This window comes from Papaver somniferum, chromosome 3 (genome assembly GCF_003573695.1).
Source record: "Papaver somniferum cultivar HN1 chromosome 3, ASM357369v1, whole genome shotgun sequence".
Lineage (NCBI taxonomy): Eukaryota > Viridiplantae > Streptophyta > Magnoliopsida > Ranunculales > Papaveraceae > Papaver > Papaver somniferum.
Genome location: NC_039360.1, coordinates 98,628,117 through 98,643,744, shown reverse-complemented (window position 1 = coordinate 98,643,744; position 15,628 = coordinate 98,628,117).

The window sequence follows — 15,628 nt, the reverse complement described above, 5'->3', positions numbered from 1 at the left end:
TAGAGAAAACCGGTAGGTGTAGTTTCTACCGTCAGCGGTTTAGACTCGACCGCTCGTATCATCTCATCTAACAGTCTTTCATCATCCTATTAATACAATATCAAATTTCATTTCAACTCACACCATTCCTTCAATCTCCATTCTTTCACTCCACAAATCCAATATGTCAATTCGAGTTTGAGCTCGCAAATTTAGCATAGCTGAAGATGAATCCATTTGCAGGCATTATGTTTTTGTTATGCAAGATATAGGCAATGATGGACAACATCAGCATCAAGAGATTGTATGGAGTCGCAGATTTCATAGATTTCAGGAAGAAGCATTGAACCTCAATAATCGAAATGCAAATGGATTGTGTCATCGCTTCGGAATAATCAGCAAGGGTGTGAAGTTGTTTGTTAGCTGCACTTACTGAAGGCTATCGAAACCGACAAAATGGCCAAAACGCATTTGATGTGGAGCAAATGTGTCGACTCGAACGGCGCAACAGAGTGGGGGAAAAATTTCAATTTGATGGTTGTTATCTTATCTCGAGGATGTTGCCCAAATATAATCAGTTTAGATTAGCTGCCCAAATATGATGCATCTATCATTTGTATCGAATTTTAATTTTAAGATATTATTAAATATAAAACTAGTGCATCTTTCATTAAAAGTTTAGAATTTTAATTTACATTAGTGCCTCTTTCATTCATCTAGATAATGACATAACTTATTACAATAAAGACTTTAAAAGTAAAAATTTGGGACAATGTTCTTCATCTTGTTTATCTTCTTCATTTCACCAAACTTCCAATCAATGCGCTCATGAACGAAGTTTCCTTTGTTTATCTTCTTCTTTGCTTTCAAATTTTCCTTCCCTTGAACTTTTCTTTGTCTTTTCTTAGTTGGAGGTTTGATTTGGTTAATATCCAAAACTTGTAGGGTCTGTTTGGGAGCCTGGAAATGGGAAAACATATTCTTGAATAGTTTACCTTAATTTAATTTATGATAACCTTGTTATTGGTTAGCTTTAATGTTGTTTGTCTAAAATTCTATCATATTCTAGGCTAGGTTAATTTGTGTTTGTTTTACTCCAAAAATAGGTTAATATAAATACTTATTTTTAAGGCAATTACTTATTTTAAAGGAAAATAACTGTCTAACCCAGGTGAGGTATTTGGAAGAATACCATAATTTCACCTTTTTAGCTTCCTAAAATCAAGGAAGCTTTGGTAATCCTTATCCAGGATTGGAATTGCAGTGAGACAAACACAATTTAACCGTTTTTCACTAAATAACTCAACCTAGGATGGGATATCCAGGGTACCAAACACAACCGTAGACTTCTTTGGTTTTTACCTATTTCTTTATAACCTTCACGTATCTTACAAATGACGGCTTTAAGCACCACTTCAGAGAAACCAAGTTGGGTAGCCAAGTTAAGTTGGGATTCAAACTTTCCCGTTTTGAAAAATAAGATAGATAAAGATAGAAATTTTTTGTGTAAAAAATTTGGTGTAATTTTTTAGCGTGAATGTCACATTTTTATAGCGGTGGAGAAAGAGCCGTTGGGGGTTTAAAATCAACCGAATGGTGGAGACTCGATCTCTTAACATTATTACCATATTGGCACGGCCAGTTTGCCAGGCCAGCTGGCATGGAAAATAGGTGGGTTAGCCACCCCCCATGGGAACCGGCCTGAGACGCCAATTACGCTAAAAATGCGCAATTGGGAATATGGAAACCAAACGAAGAGTTTTTTTTTTTTTTTTGACAATCAACATATTTCAGTTCATTCAAATATATATAGTGATTACATGTTCCCTTACAAGACTAAGAAAAACATCAAAATACAAGATAATCAAGACCCTAATAAAAATTAGGACAATTCCTATGACAATGTCCAAATGAAATGTTTTGTTGAGTCAGGTGGATGGTCAATGGGATTTTTCACTATGGAAAAGAAGTGGGTGGTTGACCGTCAAGCGCCAGGACGAAGTGCTGCCGCTGGCGCTCGTAGTATCAGCGCTGGCGCTTCTGGTGCAAACGCGAGCGTGCGTAACAAAGCCGCTGGCGTTTGAATCAAGACCGCCAACGATTACTTGTAAACGGTCACCGGAACGGCTAGTTTCTACCTCCATAAATACGGCTCGAGTTTGATCTCACAAATTCACAACAATCTTTCATCCGATCAATCTTTTCTTAATTTCAATTGCTTTCAATTTTCAACCATGAAATCTAATTTTGATTCTTATGTGGAAGATATGGAGATGGATGAAATTTTCTATGAAGAAGATGAAAAAATGCGTCAAATGGATGAAGATGCAATTCAAGATAGAATAAGGCGAAATTTTATGTTGCAATTACAAACCGAGATCATACCAAAGCCTATCGAGCCATATGAAGTTGTGACTAGAAGATGGACGTGGCGAGATCGACAATTTTACCAGGATAAAATGATGCATGATTATTTTAATCATGATTGTGTCTATTCGGATGAGGATTTTCAGCGACGATTCTGCATGGGCCGCAACTTGACGCAAAGGATTATTTCCGAGCTTTATCATGTACAACCTTTATTTAATTATCAGTATGATGCACGACATGTAAGGCTTTAGTCCCGAACAAAAGGTTAATGCGACCCTCTGTATACTATGTTACAAGGTACCAGCGGATTCCACGGATGATTACATCTGTATTGGGAAAACAACCGCCTTTAGGTATCTCAAATTGTTTTGCGAAACAATGGTCGATTATTTTGGTCCAACCTTTTTAAGAAAGCCTACTCATGAAGATGTTCAAAGAATAACTGCAGAAAACACCAAGAGGGGTTTTGTTTTAGCAAAAATGTTTCCACAACAATCTTCGAGATTTGAATATGTTGATGAAATTTTGGCTGCCCCCCTGGTATTCTCCGTGATACGTACTTGGTAGATAAGGAAATTCCAGCTATCTGGTGAATCAGCTCCTTATCAACTTTGGCTCTTCAATAATTATTGGTAGATGAGAGTGGGTGGGTACCTGCAAAGCCACTCCAATGCCTCAATGAGTAAGAGCTCTGAGCAGTTTTTAATGGAGAGATAAGGATTATAAATGTGTACCTTTTCTGTTGATATTCCACCTCTATTTATAGGTTTTGGAGGAATTGTATCCAACCCAGTTTTCATCTGGATACATTTTGACTATGTATCTGGACCAAATGCTTGCTAGGTTCACCTGGTCCCAACCAATTTTCCCTTTTTGTAGGATCTGTAACTTACAAGTTATACCTGGTCTTCTCAGTAACCGATCCCTTTTTTTTCTGAGGATCTGTAACTCCCAGATCATACCTGGTCTTCTCTGTAACTGATCACTCCTTTTTCTGGGGATATGTAACTCCCATGTTTGAATTTGTACCTGGTGTTTTGTTGTAGAAGGATAACTGCTGACTGGGCTATAATCATCCTTCCATATTTTATTACCCAATGGCCCAATACTAGATAGAATTACTTGGGCTGAGGCACTTGAGCCCATATACAAACTATATGGTACAAACGTCTTCCCCTCTTAATCCTCAACTTGTTGATGGGTTAATAAAAAAGTACCTTTGGTCAATAGCTCCGGCGTTTTACTCAGACGGCCCCAAGCTACTTATTGAAGTTACATGGTAGTCTGCTTGCTAACAAGGTTGCACTTGGTGCCGATGTTGTGGGATGATTTTTCTGAGTTTAATATGAAGGAATCTTGATGATCGTACTTTCTGATGAAACAAGTCTTTTTGTTGCACTACAACAAGGTCTTTTATTTGAAATGTGTCAAGGCTACTGCATCGAATGTGTAACATGTCGGCACATCTCTTTGAAAATATACGACTCTTTTGGAACAACAACTGGTGTTGGTCTCGTTTTTGAGACAAGAGTTCGTGGGTGAGACTATGTGCTTGCGATGAGAGCAAGATTTATTAAGTCTCCACTTGTGACGTGAGGTAGTGGATGCCTGCATGATGGAAATCTTTCTGCCCGTACGGTGTTTGCGGTATAGTTTTACTGTTTAGAAAAAGCTAGCATATTTCTTCTGAGAAGTATAGATCCTTGTGCTTGCATTGGTATAATGCTTTATGAATATACTCCAACTGGTGTTCCAATGATGATGGTAATGATGTGATGTTATCAGCGCCTTTTAGATGGTTGTAAAATATCACAACTACTCATTCATTAAGAACTTTATAAGTGATGTTCTTCGATGCTTCTTCAAGTGATGCTTCACTATACCCATTAAGAGAATCATGAGTTAAATATGAAACTCAATCCTTTGAGATCTTTGTATTATATAGCTGGCCTTTTTTTTTAATCGCCTCGCTTTTTTCTTCCATCCAAAGCCTCTTCATGCAAACATTTTTTTTTCCTCTTTCGCTCCAGCTCCAACATAGCTTCTTTATGAATATTTTTTATTTCGACTCCATCAAAGCTTCTTCGCCAATTTATTTGATTTTTTTTTCCTTTTGCTTCCGTTCCAATTAAGCTCGTTTCGCAAATGTTTTTTTTTCTAATTCCCGCTCTAACAAAGTTTCTTCATGCATATTATTTTTTTCATTTTTTTAACTCCATCAAAGTTTTTTTTTTTAACTCCATCAAAGTTTTTTTTTCCCAGCATCAAAATATCTTCACGATTTATTTTTTTTGTATCTCTAACTTCTGATCCAACAAAACTTCTTTAGAAAACGTTTTTCTTTTACTCGTATAACGAACTCTCATTTCCTGAGAATGGGGTTCCATTGCCCATAGAACAAGGTCCTTTCTATTCTTGAGCTTACGCTAAACAGATTTAGGTTTAACTTGCTCGAAAATTTGCGCAAGTATTGACTAAAACCGTGCAAGGAATATTTTTCTAAATATTTCCTCTGATCAAAGCCAAGTTTGTTTGGTTCTCACTGCCCCTGAGATGGGGTCCCATTGCCCATGGAACAAGGTCCTTAACATTCTTGAGCCTGTGCTAAACCGGTTTAGCTTGCTCGCGAATTCGTGTAAGTATTGACTAAGACCGTGCAAGGAATATTTTTTATTCCTCTAATCAAAGCCAGGTTGAGATCAGTGCTAGCCACGCGAGTGTTATTGTTTAACATCTCTGACTAGTATGCCCGAAGTTTGTGATCGATCCTACCTATGCGAGAGTTATTTCTAAACTGCTCTGGCTAGTATCAAGGTGTGTGGATTATGCATTTGTTTATGAATTGTGCATTTGTATGCGAATTATGCATTTGTTGTATGACAAGAAAATATTAATAATATAAGAAAATTGAGCAATCGTTTATTCTTACCTTATGAGGCGCGAATGGGTCCAACATCGAAAATATGCATCCCGAAGCCAATTGTCAATTATTGACCCAAGTTGCAGGAGTTCCAAGATGTGGGCTTCATGTTGCTGCTTCTCGCTTAATATAAGTTCCCTCCTGCTAGCTTATCTATCAGGTACGGTGCTTCCCCAAACGCCCTCAGTTGTTTGACTTTTCTTTGACATATTCCTTGAGGAGCTTGCCTTCCTCGTGACCCATGTGTCTTATCATGATCATTTTGTATCCATCGCGCTCGCCAACCCTCATGTGAAGATCGTGCATGCTAGTGGAGACTGATATTTTTCCATGGTATTATTTGTTTGCGGTCTCTTATCCAGTAAGGCCTTCAATAGTATGTTTTCCTTCTTCAACTCTTGTAATATTCCACGCAAACTCAGATCTCCGAGAGTTAGAGCATTGCTCGGTTGAACCCACTAGCGTTGGTATGTCAAGTTATTTGTCAATTTTAGTTGCCAAAATGCATTCTTGATTTATTATAGTAAAGATAGTTTCAGACTAGATTAAGTCTAAGAAGTATAATCGAAGCTATCCTTGATGGATGAAGTTTGAAGACTACAAGAAGACATCAACAAGGACTTAGTCAACAGAGGTATGTGGTAATTGATTTAATTTGGATTCTTGTTCAATTATACCTTTCTAACCTATAGAAACAAATGCTCACTCTATTGAATAATTCGTATGACGGTAAATGTACATTTATATACTAGAGGTTATTTGAGCCACGACTTTTGTGAATATAACATTTTGTAGATGGGGAAAAACGATTTGCTGGTTTTTAAGGAATTGAGGAGACGACCGTACGGAGGAGACTCCTCGAACCGAGCGAAATGTTAAACCTCACACAGATGCGCCGCTGCAAAGGGGGCGCTTTAGATTCGAGATATCAATCTGTAGTACTCCGGCCTAAATCAAGACAATAACCGTTCCAGAGTAAATTCGGTCATAAGAGAAGATGGGTTGATCTGTAGGAGGGAAGCTGGGAAATGTGTGGAATCAATGGTAATAAAAGATTGTGGGTGTATGAATTTTGAATATGATAAGCTCTGAATGATTGAAATTGCTCAATTGAGAGTAGTTGCTCAATTGATGAGTAGATGATCTCGTGTTGTCGATGAGACGTGAGATTGATGATACTGTTGATGTTGATGATTCAATCATGATTCAGAGACTTATTTATATTGCTGGAATTTTAGACACCATGACCCCATGAAGTGCGACAGTTGATGGAATCAAGGAAAGGGGAAGTGGAGATCGTGTTTGAAACCAGTTGCTCAACGTGTGGAGACTTGGTCGATTTTCCACCCACTACCTCGTGAATTCCTTCAACTGATTGCACGACTTGCTCACATTCCATCGTGTGTTTGAACACACGTGCCGTAGACTGCCAGACCAAAACCCTAAGTGATATCCCCCCAAAGTGACACGATTGACGTCTCGTGTTATGTTAGTCAATTGATGACTTCGTGGTTTGATGGGACGATGAGTCCATGTAGTTGCTGAGTTGAACATGATGTTCTGAAACTCATGAGCTGAACATGTCATGAGACAGAGGTATAGTTATTACGATGAAGTGAGCAAGTATTGCTCATTCGATGGATCGTTGAATATTGATTGTTGAACCAATATTCCTTGGTTTGAGCAAATATTCATCATCTGAGCAAGTGTTGCTCATGTGATGAATTATTGAATATTTGATCATCTGAGCATGTGTTGCTCATATGATGGATTATCGGCAACGTACCAAAAATATTAATTAGAATATTGGTCGTTGAACCGAGCATAATTAATAAAATTAATGACCATGAGGTCGTCGTAAAATTATTAAGGTTGGAATCTGGAATGATGATCCTTGGATTCAGAAACCCTAATTTGATCAATTGATGATCAATTCATGGTTCGTCAGAATTTTAACCATGGGACGAAGGAGGGAGCGACTACATGGGACCATGGACCAACCATGTAGTGTCCATATGCTCACGTGAGCAAATACAAAGAACTCCTGAAGAGTTGGTGAAGAGATGATCAAATGCTGGTTTAATCATTTATTCAAAAATGCTCGTCTGAGCCTTAGGTGAAAAACCCTAATTAATTATGAAGAGGTGAGGGACCGACCAAGGGGTCATGAAACCGGACCTGGTGGTCATGGGATCTAATGACGATCACTTCATGAAAATCCAAAGTGTTTGGAAGAGTTTTGGACCTAATACGTGCAATTGTGCAAATTAGGTCAAAACTGTGAAAATCGATGGGACCGGCTTTATGTAAGCCAAAGAGCCAATCTTGGTCGATCAAGATAACATGCTCGTGTCCCCAAGACATCCGTCTCTCAGTTCTGAGAATTTTGATATTTTCTGACGTGCAGTTGAGCGTCCATTCGAGAAAATATGCCAAAATTAGGGTTTCGCTGAAACTGAGGAAAACACCATGAGATGATGGAAAATAATTATAAAATAAGGAATGAGGAGGCGTGAGATCGTGAAACCAAGGTATGGTCGGCTAGTCGTGACCACGGTCCCGTGGTGCTTTTCCCTTAATTTTATAATATTTTTCATGATTTTATGAAAATATCATGGATTTAAAGAGTTTTGATGAATTTAGGGAGTTTCCCTGAAGTGAAGGAGTTTTCATGAGTTCAAGGAAGAAAAAATATTAAAATAATAAAAACAAGGGTGTGTGGGGCCGTGGGAGGCATAGCCGGCCGGCTAGGGCCCGATCCCACAAGTTTTCATAATTTTATATATATATTTTTAATGTATTTTTCATGATTTGAGGGAATTTTTCCTAATTTGAGAGAAATACCATGAAATCAAGGAATTTGATAAATTCAAGGAAATAAATAAAAATAATAAAAAAAAAGGTGTGGGACGGTAGGCATGGCCGGCCGGCTAGGGCCGGTCCCACGAGTTTTCATAATTTTATATTATTATTTCCTATTTTTGCAAAATACCATGAAATCAAGGAGTTTTTTCATGAAATCAGAGAAATAATAATAATAATAAAATAATGAGGAACCATAAGGTGTGGGGCCGGCTGGACCAAGGCATGGCCGGTTGGCCAATGGTCACCCCCACACTATTTTTCCTTAATTTTATATTATTTTCATGGGTTTATGAAAACACCATGAAGTCGAGGAGTTTCCTCGAGACGAAGGAGATTTTCAAATGAAAGGATTTTCATCAATGAAGGAAAATAATAAATATGAAAAATATAAAACTGGCGTGGGATTGGTCATGGCACGGTCGGCCAGATGAGTCCAATCCCTTGGCGCCTTGGTCAATATTTTTATTTATTATTTTCTTCCTATTTTGCAATAGGTTAATCGTTCGTCGTATTTTGAAATACTCGTTCGTGCGGTGACTGTTAGTGCATCGTCGTTGAATACACTTTCACCATTTATCGGGGCTTACTTAGAGGTAGCTCAGACGCCCGGTTGTTGATTATTTATTACTAATTGTGGAATTCAGTGGAGAATAATTCACAAAACTGAGTAATAAGATGTTTATTATTAATTCATAGGATCAGCTGAGGATTCGACTACGAATTCAGAATAATAAAGTGAGCATTACCATTCCATGGGATCGTAGATTCGACCATAGAATCGGAGTAATTAAGTTTTATCTATTACCATTTATGAGACCAGTTGTGGATTCGATCATGAAATCGGAGTAATGAGATAATATAGTTATTGCTATTCTATGAGATCAAGCCGTGGATTCGATCATAGAATCAGAACAATTGTTTATTGCCATTCCATGGGACCAGTCGTGGATTCGACCATGGAATAGGAGCAATTGTTATTGCCATTCCATGGGACCAGTCGTGGATTCGACCATGGAATAGGAGCAATAATAGATTATTCTGGGAATTCAGTAGTGAATGTCACGGCAGAATTAATCTTAATTAGGAATAATTAACTTTGTGGCTATATACTAGCAGAGCAAGCTGTCTAGGAGCATTAATTATCCCGATATGAGCTTGTCGGTAAGTCATATCCTTTATATAGTCAGGGTAAACTCGTTGTTTGTTCCTGAAGACGTTATCGCTCTATACTAGCAGAGCAAGCTGTCTAGGAGCCGTCCATCTCGTGATACTATATAGAAATAATCACTGAAAGTGTTCAGTGTTCATGAGATATGTCGTTGTCCAGTCGTGAGACTACATATCTACATGTACTCTGAGAGAAAGTACTCTCCGTTGAGAATTCGATGAGAGACCCGTCTCAATACTCACGTCTGATTGCTGGATCAGAGCTTCGTATAATTATGAGTTACGATTTTAGCCCTTGTCGAAAATCCACCATCTACATTAAGTCCCCTGCTTACTGAGGAAAGCGTGTTCCTCAGTCAGCATTAAATGGTGATTTTCCGGCCCATAAATAATACCAGTAATTGAACTTAGTCGTAAGTTGAGACGTTACCGGATTTAGAGAGCATGAGAAACCACGACTTGATGAAGGCTTCAATGTCATGATTGGAGCGTCGTTTGATGAGCATAAATTGGTGTGAACCGCTGGTTTGGACGACGAGTCCTGGTCGTGTTAGGATTCGCGGGCCGGGCCCAATAAGGAAATCCTTGTGAAAATTAGGTTTTGGAAATAAAATTGTATAAAAGGAATTAATCCTTTTTTTTTATTTCCTTCACACGCCAGCTCTTCATCACCTCTCCTCTCACGTCAGCAGCGAGTGGAGGAAAATTGTCGAGCTTCGCCGTCCGCCGTCGCCGTTGCCGCCGGCCAACTTCCGGCCGACTCGCCCAGGTTTTTTTTTTTTTTTGCTGATGTCCATGAGTATCAGGTTGTTCATGTTGATCGATGAAGTTATATACATGTGTGTATATTAGTGTGAGTTTTATGAAAAACCCTCGTTTTTGAAAACGTATGTTCGTTCAATCGTTAGTTCTGAAAACTAACTATAATCCCTGATTTAGGAGATTTTTTTTTTTTGGTATATGAACCTAGTTCCAATGATAAAACTTAGTGTATGAGCTTTCATGTGTGCCACGGTTTTATCATAAAAGGAGTAAATTTTCACGAAATCGAAATAATCCTTCGTTTTAAAGACAAATTACGACGACTCGAAGGAAAATTCATATGATGAACTTGTGTCCAGTGATAAAAATTTTCTTATGAGCTTTCATGTAAATACAAAACTTTATCATATGTATGAGATGTGAGCTTTCACAATATTTTTGAAATAATCCTTCGTTTTAAAGACAAATAACGACGATACGAAGGAAAAATAGTTTTTTTTTATATGCAGCCGTGACATATATTGTGCAAAATATGATGGTATATTTTATTTGCATGAATTTGTTTTCATTAGATAAAAATCCTTGAGAATTTATGTATGCAAGTTGCATTAATTGTTGCTTTTTTTCGAAAAATCAAAGCGTGTGTTTTGAGGAACCTTTGAAGATAGACAATATATTTATGATGAAATATTTTATTGTTATAAACTTCATAAGTCAGTTGTGTGAATTTTCACATTATGAAAATTGTGTCCGTGATTTCATGAAAAATCAGTTTCGGAAATTAAATAAAGTTTCATTCGTTTTTGCAGTTTTCGAAGAGACGAACGATTTTGAGGTGTTAACTCTAGCATTACTATCACTATTGTTAGTGGAAGTATAAAAGGTAAGAGCTAAGAGTTACAATTTTTGCTTGTATTTCCTTGATTTATATCTGGACGGCATACTGAAGTAGAATGTAGTTGAACCTTTTCAGCTACTCAGCAAAGATGACCAATTCCCAAGTTGACGACGCTTCGAGGGAAGAGATGTGCGTTGATGATGGTACCTCCAGAGATGATACATGCATGGATGAAACTTCCGTTGGGGGAGACGAAGACGAAATCCCTAGGATTAAGAATGTTCCGAACATAGATGATGCATTCTTTGAAAAAGATATTCCAGGAGCTAAGTAATATTTGAAATCCCCGGTATATCGTCTTTTGATAAATCCCAGAACTGTTACTCAGAAGAAATTGGTGACTCCTAAGACAGTGATTCGATTTTGTCTTGAACGAGGGATCTTCACCTCATCAATCATAGAGTTTAAGCTTTCTCGACGACCTTTGGAGAAATTTGCCGGCTGGGCGAGGCATATGTTGGGTTTTCCTCATGTGAGGACTATGCTCGACCAGGCGCAGGTGACGAGAGCTATTCAAGCTTCTGGAGAGTTGTTCATTTATCATGACGCAAGTGGTATTGTGGCTCTGTTTGCTCGCTGGTGCATTCCCACTCACACTTTCATATGTAGATGGGGAGAGTTTACCATTACCTTGGAAGACGTGGCGGCTCTGATGCATCTCCCAATCACGGGCAATCTTCCTGGGGATCTTTCAGATGAGGAGACCGCCGTTTCTCATGTCTTGACAGCTGCAATGGAGAAAGCGAATAAGGCTGGTAGTAAAGGATGCTATGCTTCCTGGTTGACACACTGGTGGCCCAAAGACGAGGTTTCTGATAAACCCATCGACGGTATGTTACCCATTGCTGCTTTCTTATGTTTATGGTTGTCCAGAGACGTTTTTGAAGACAGTGGAAACTTGTTGAAGCCTTTTGTGATTCCCTTTGCTATTAAGATGGCTCAAGGTGAGCAACTTCCGATAGGTAGTTTATTCTTAGGCTCCTTGTATTACAACCTGGACTCCTTGATTATAGACTCCAGTGTGTCGAACGGCTCTATGAAGATTGAGTGTTATGCCAACACGATGTTTCTTCAAGCTTTGATGTGGGAGCACTTTAAGAATTATGCACCTTCCACGTAATGTTCTGCAAGGACCGAATACTGATGCGCGCCATACTTTCCCTGAGAAAGATAATGCTAGGATCATGCGTTGGTCCACAAAGCAGCCTCGTTCTAAAATACGCTTCATTGATGTGTTAGATGAAGAATCTGAGTTCAATTTTCGCCCGTGGGTGTCAGTCCCTGATTATGTTTCTCAGCCGATGACTTTCAATACTGGAGAAAGCACGAGTTTGACGTCTGGTGCGCATCTGAGTGATGGCGAAAGATCTTTCATGTTGAGTTGCACCCCTGGTCATTTGCTATCAGCCACGTTTGGAGAGCTTTCAGTGGAGGAGTATAATATTGATAGAGCTCGACAAATGGGTATGGATCAGTGTGTTCCAACCATACGGAGAAGGAAGCCATCAGTTGAGCAACTCAGGACTCATTTGGATCATACTCACGTGGAAGGGAGTAGCTACTGGTTTCCTGGTTCTGATAGATTCGCCTATGTAACCCCAGGTTATGTAGAATTCTGGGATCAGCAACTTGGGCGTTTGCGTGGCTTTGTAAGATTTCCCAGACCTCCATTCAAGGATCTTCCTTCGGCTGAGATGATTTCCAGTCGACCAAGATTGAAGTATCTTTCTGGTGATAAACGAAAGTCGTCTCCAGGATGCTCTCAGGTATGTTTCTTCATATAATCTTCACGAAATTATAAGAACTGTATTCTGATTATATTACTGGATTTCACCACAGGACGGTCGTAATATACGACCTCGAATCGGTGTAGATTTCTCAGAGACTGAGGCGGTTATTCATGGCGGAGAAGGCAGGCATAAAGGTTATAAGCTGTTACCAATACCGTAAAGTCCCCAGTTGGTGCTTTGGTGAGTTTCCATATTCTTTTGTCCTCTTTCTCGCCCATATTATTAGGATCTGAAACCGATATTGTTATTCCGTTGCAGAGTTTTGCTCCATCAAGTATTGATGGTCTTCGGTTCTCCGCCTTTGAGCAAGCAATTCCTGACTTGAGCGATGAAGAGAAGCTGTAAGTATCTCTTCACATGTTCGATTATGATGCTTTATTGATGAAATGCTAATTGTTTGAGAATATGTCCAGGAGGATGTCGTTATGGAATGGAGAGTGCTGCTACTCGACCGTCTTGAGAATAGAGACACAGGCGGTGCAAGGATTTGGAGCGAATGAAGTAATGATCCTCCCATCGTTGACACGGACAATCCCAACTCCTTGAATGCTTTGGATACCCTCAAGTAAGCATATACTGTACCTTCTTCATAGAAGCATAAAAGTGCTGATTTTTGAATGAATGAATGTGAATCCATGTGCGTATATGAAAACTTAGTCAAATTTCGTCGTCAGAAAATTCGGAACCCAGTTTTTAGTAAAATGTCGTAGAATCTTCGTCCGGAATCGGATTTTGATGATCTGCATGTGCAAATTCAAGCCCGGAAAATTTCCAAGCTTTAAAAAGATTTTTAAGTTTTGAGCACGTTCAGCCTGAAAAAGGCGAAATAGTAAACTTCCAGGAGACTTCCAGGACTTTTTCAGATTGCGCATCACTTGATATTTTGGCCACATCTACTTGCTCGTTCATCGGATTGTCATGAAATTTTGACATGTCGTAGAGGACATCCATACGAAGAGAATGGTATATGACCCATCCTCAAATTCCTTGTAGATTGCTCCCAGTTCGTCTCTTAGTACAGAGCAGAGTTCAGTTTCTTCAGACGGACTCATCGTAAAACGTGTTTTCATGACTTTTATGTTATTTGCTCGTGCCTTGAATGTATTATGATGAACCTTGATGATGTTCCTTGCTGGTATACTGTGTTTCATAATCTCCTTTGGATTCGTGACTCTAACCTCATGTAATCTTCGTATTAGGTGCTAAATACCGAAGTTGAGGATACTGGAGCCAACGATGATAACTCTAACCATTCTGGAGTTATTGATGAAGAGAAACCATCCCTGCACTTCAAGGCCATGAGAAGGTCGCTACTGATGTTATGGAAACCCAGATGGTTGTTGCCTCAGTGATAGAAGAAACCGAGACAGCAGCGGAGAATACCGAAGGAATTATTGCTTTGGTTGTGGAAGCCGCTCCAGTGACTGAGAACCGTATAATAGTGTATGAATATCCAACTGCAGGAGTTGCTTTCGATCCTCCATTTGACACTTCACTCCCATATCATGAACTGATAGGTGGATTCAACGTTCCCATTGGATATGCACGCTTGTACGAGACAATATGGAAGAAGTTTGGCCACATGATCGTTGACAGGAATCCTGGGCGTGCTTATGCTTTAACCATGCAAGTAGGCGTTATCTTGCGTGTCGTGAGTGATATGCGTGCCAGACCTAGGAATACTGTGACTCCAGATATACTCTTTGATTGGGAGTTTAACTTGGAGAATTCAGAGAGACTTGGCCTCAACGTGAAATGGCTTCGCAAGCAAATAAACGTTATAAGGATTCATGTGAGAAGAACATACCCTTTCCCAATGATGCGTGAAGGAGAAGGAGGACAAGATTTCCAAGCTGACCGAGGAGTTGAACAAGGAGAGGGCGGCTTTGCAAATCTTGAAGGATGCTGATGAGCGAAAGCCTTTTCTTGCTGATTTCCTTTGATTATCTTCTGAACTTCTGAGAGATGTGAGGTTTATACTTGGGTTTTGATATTTAGATGGTTTTGGATTGACTGATGGTTAAGGATTTTCTTGTAGATTTGATAGAGATTTTCTTTTACGAAATATGAACTGAATTTTGATAAATTGATGATTCAAATACTAATTGCAAGTATTGCAAACGTTTTGGAGGAATTGAAATACAAATGAAAGAAAATCCTAAATGTTAAATCCAAACGCCATGAATGCTTCGAATGCCCAATACCTCAAATGTCCAATAATTTCAGATAAACGCCTTGAGCCAATTTTCGTGAATTACTGGCAGGGTTCTGTCATCTGTGTTGATCAATTTTTAGTATCCTCCGGCCATGGACTTAGCGACCATGAATGGTCCTTCCCAATTGGAGTTCCTTGTAGAATGAAGACCGCGCTGAACTGCTTTGAGAACCAGGTCTCCTTCATGAAACTTGTTAGGCTTGGTCAATCGTGCCTTGAATATCTTCCGCTAATTCGGAATTCCCTGTTTGACGGAATTCCACGATTGTGGCACATACAGACACTCGCGCGGAAGAGAGTATCCAGCATAGTGTTGATCATGCTTAGCCAGGTCTTCGACAATAAACCTCTCGATAGAGTGACCGATTTGAAGAAGTTTTGAACCCAACCATTGGGTGTAATATTGTTGCGGTGAAGTTACCCACTCGTATCTTTTGATGACTGCTAAATTGTTCATGGGGAGAAGTCCCTGGACCATAGTAGCATATCTGAATATTGGTAATATTGGAGCATGAGGAGGAATAAGACATTCCTGAGCTCGAAACCTTCTGACAAAGGTGTGCGGATTATCTCCAAGTTCCCGCGTAAGTCCCATCAGAGTTTTTACTTCTTCCAGATGCTCAAACGGTGGTGCGTCCTCTGCTTCGTCTTCTGACTCTGAA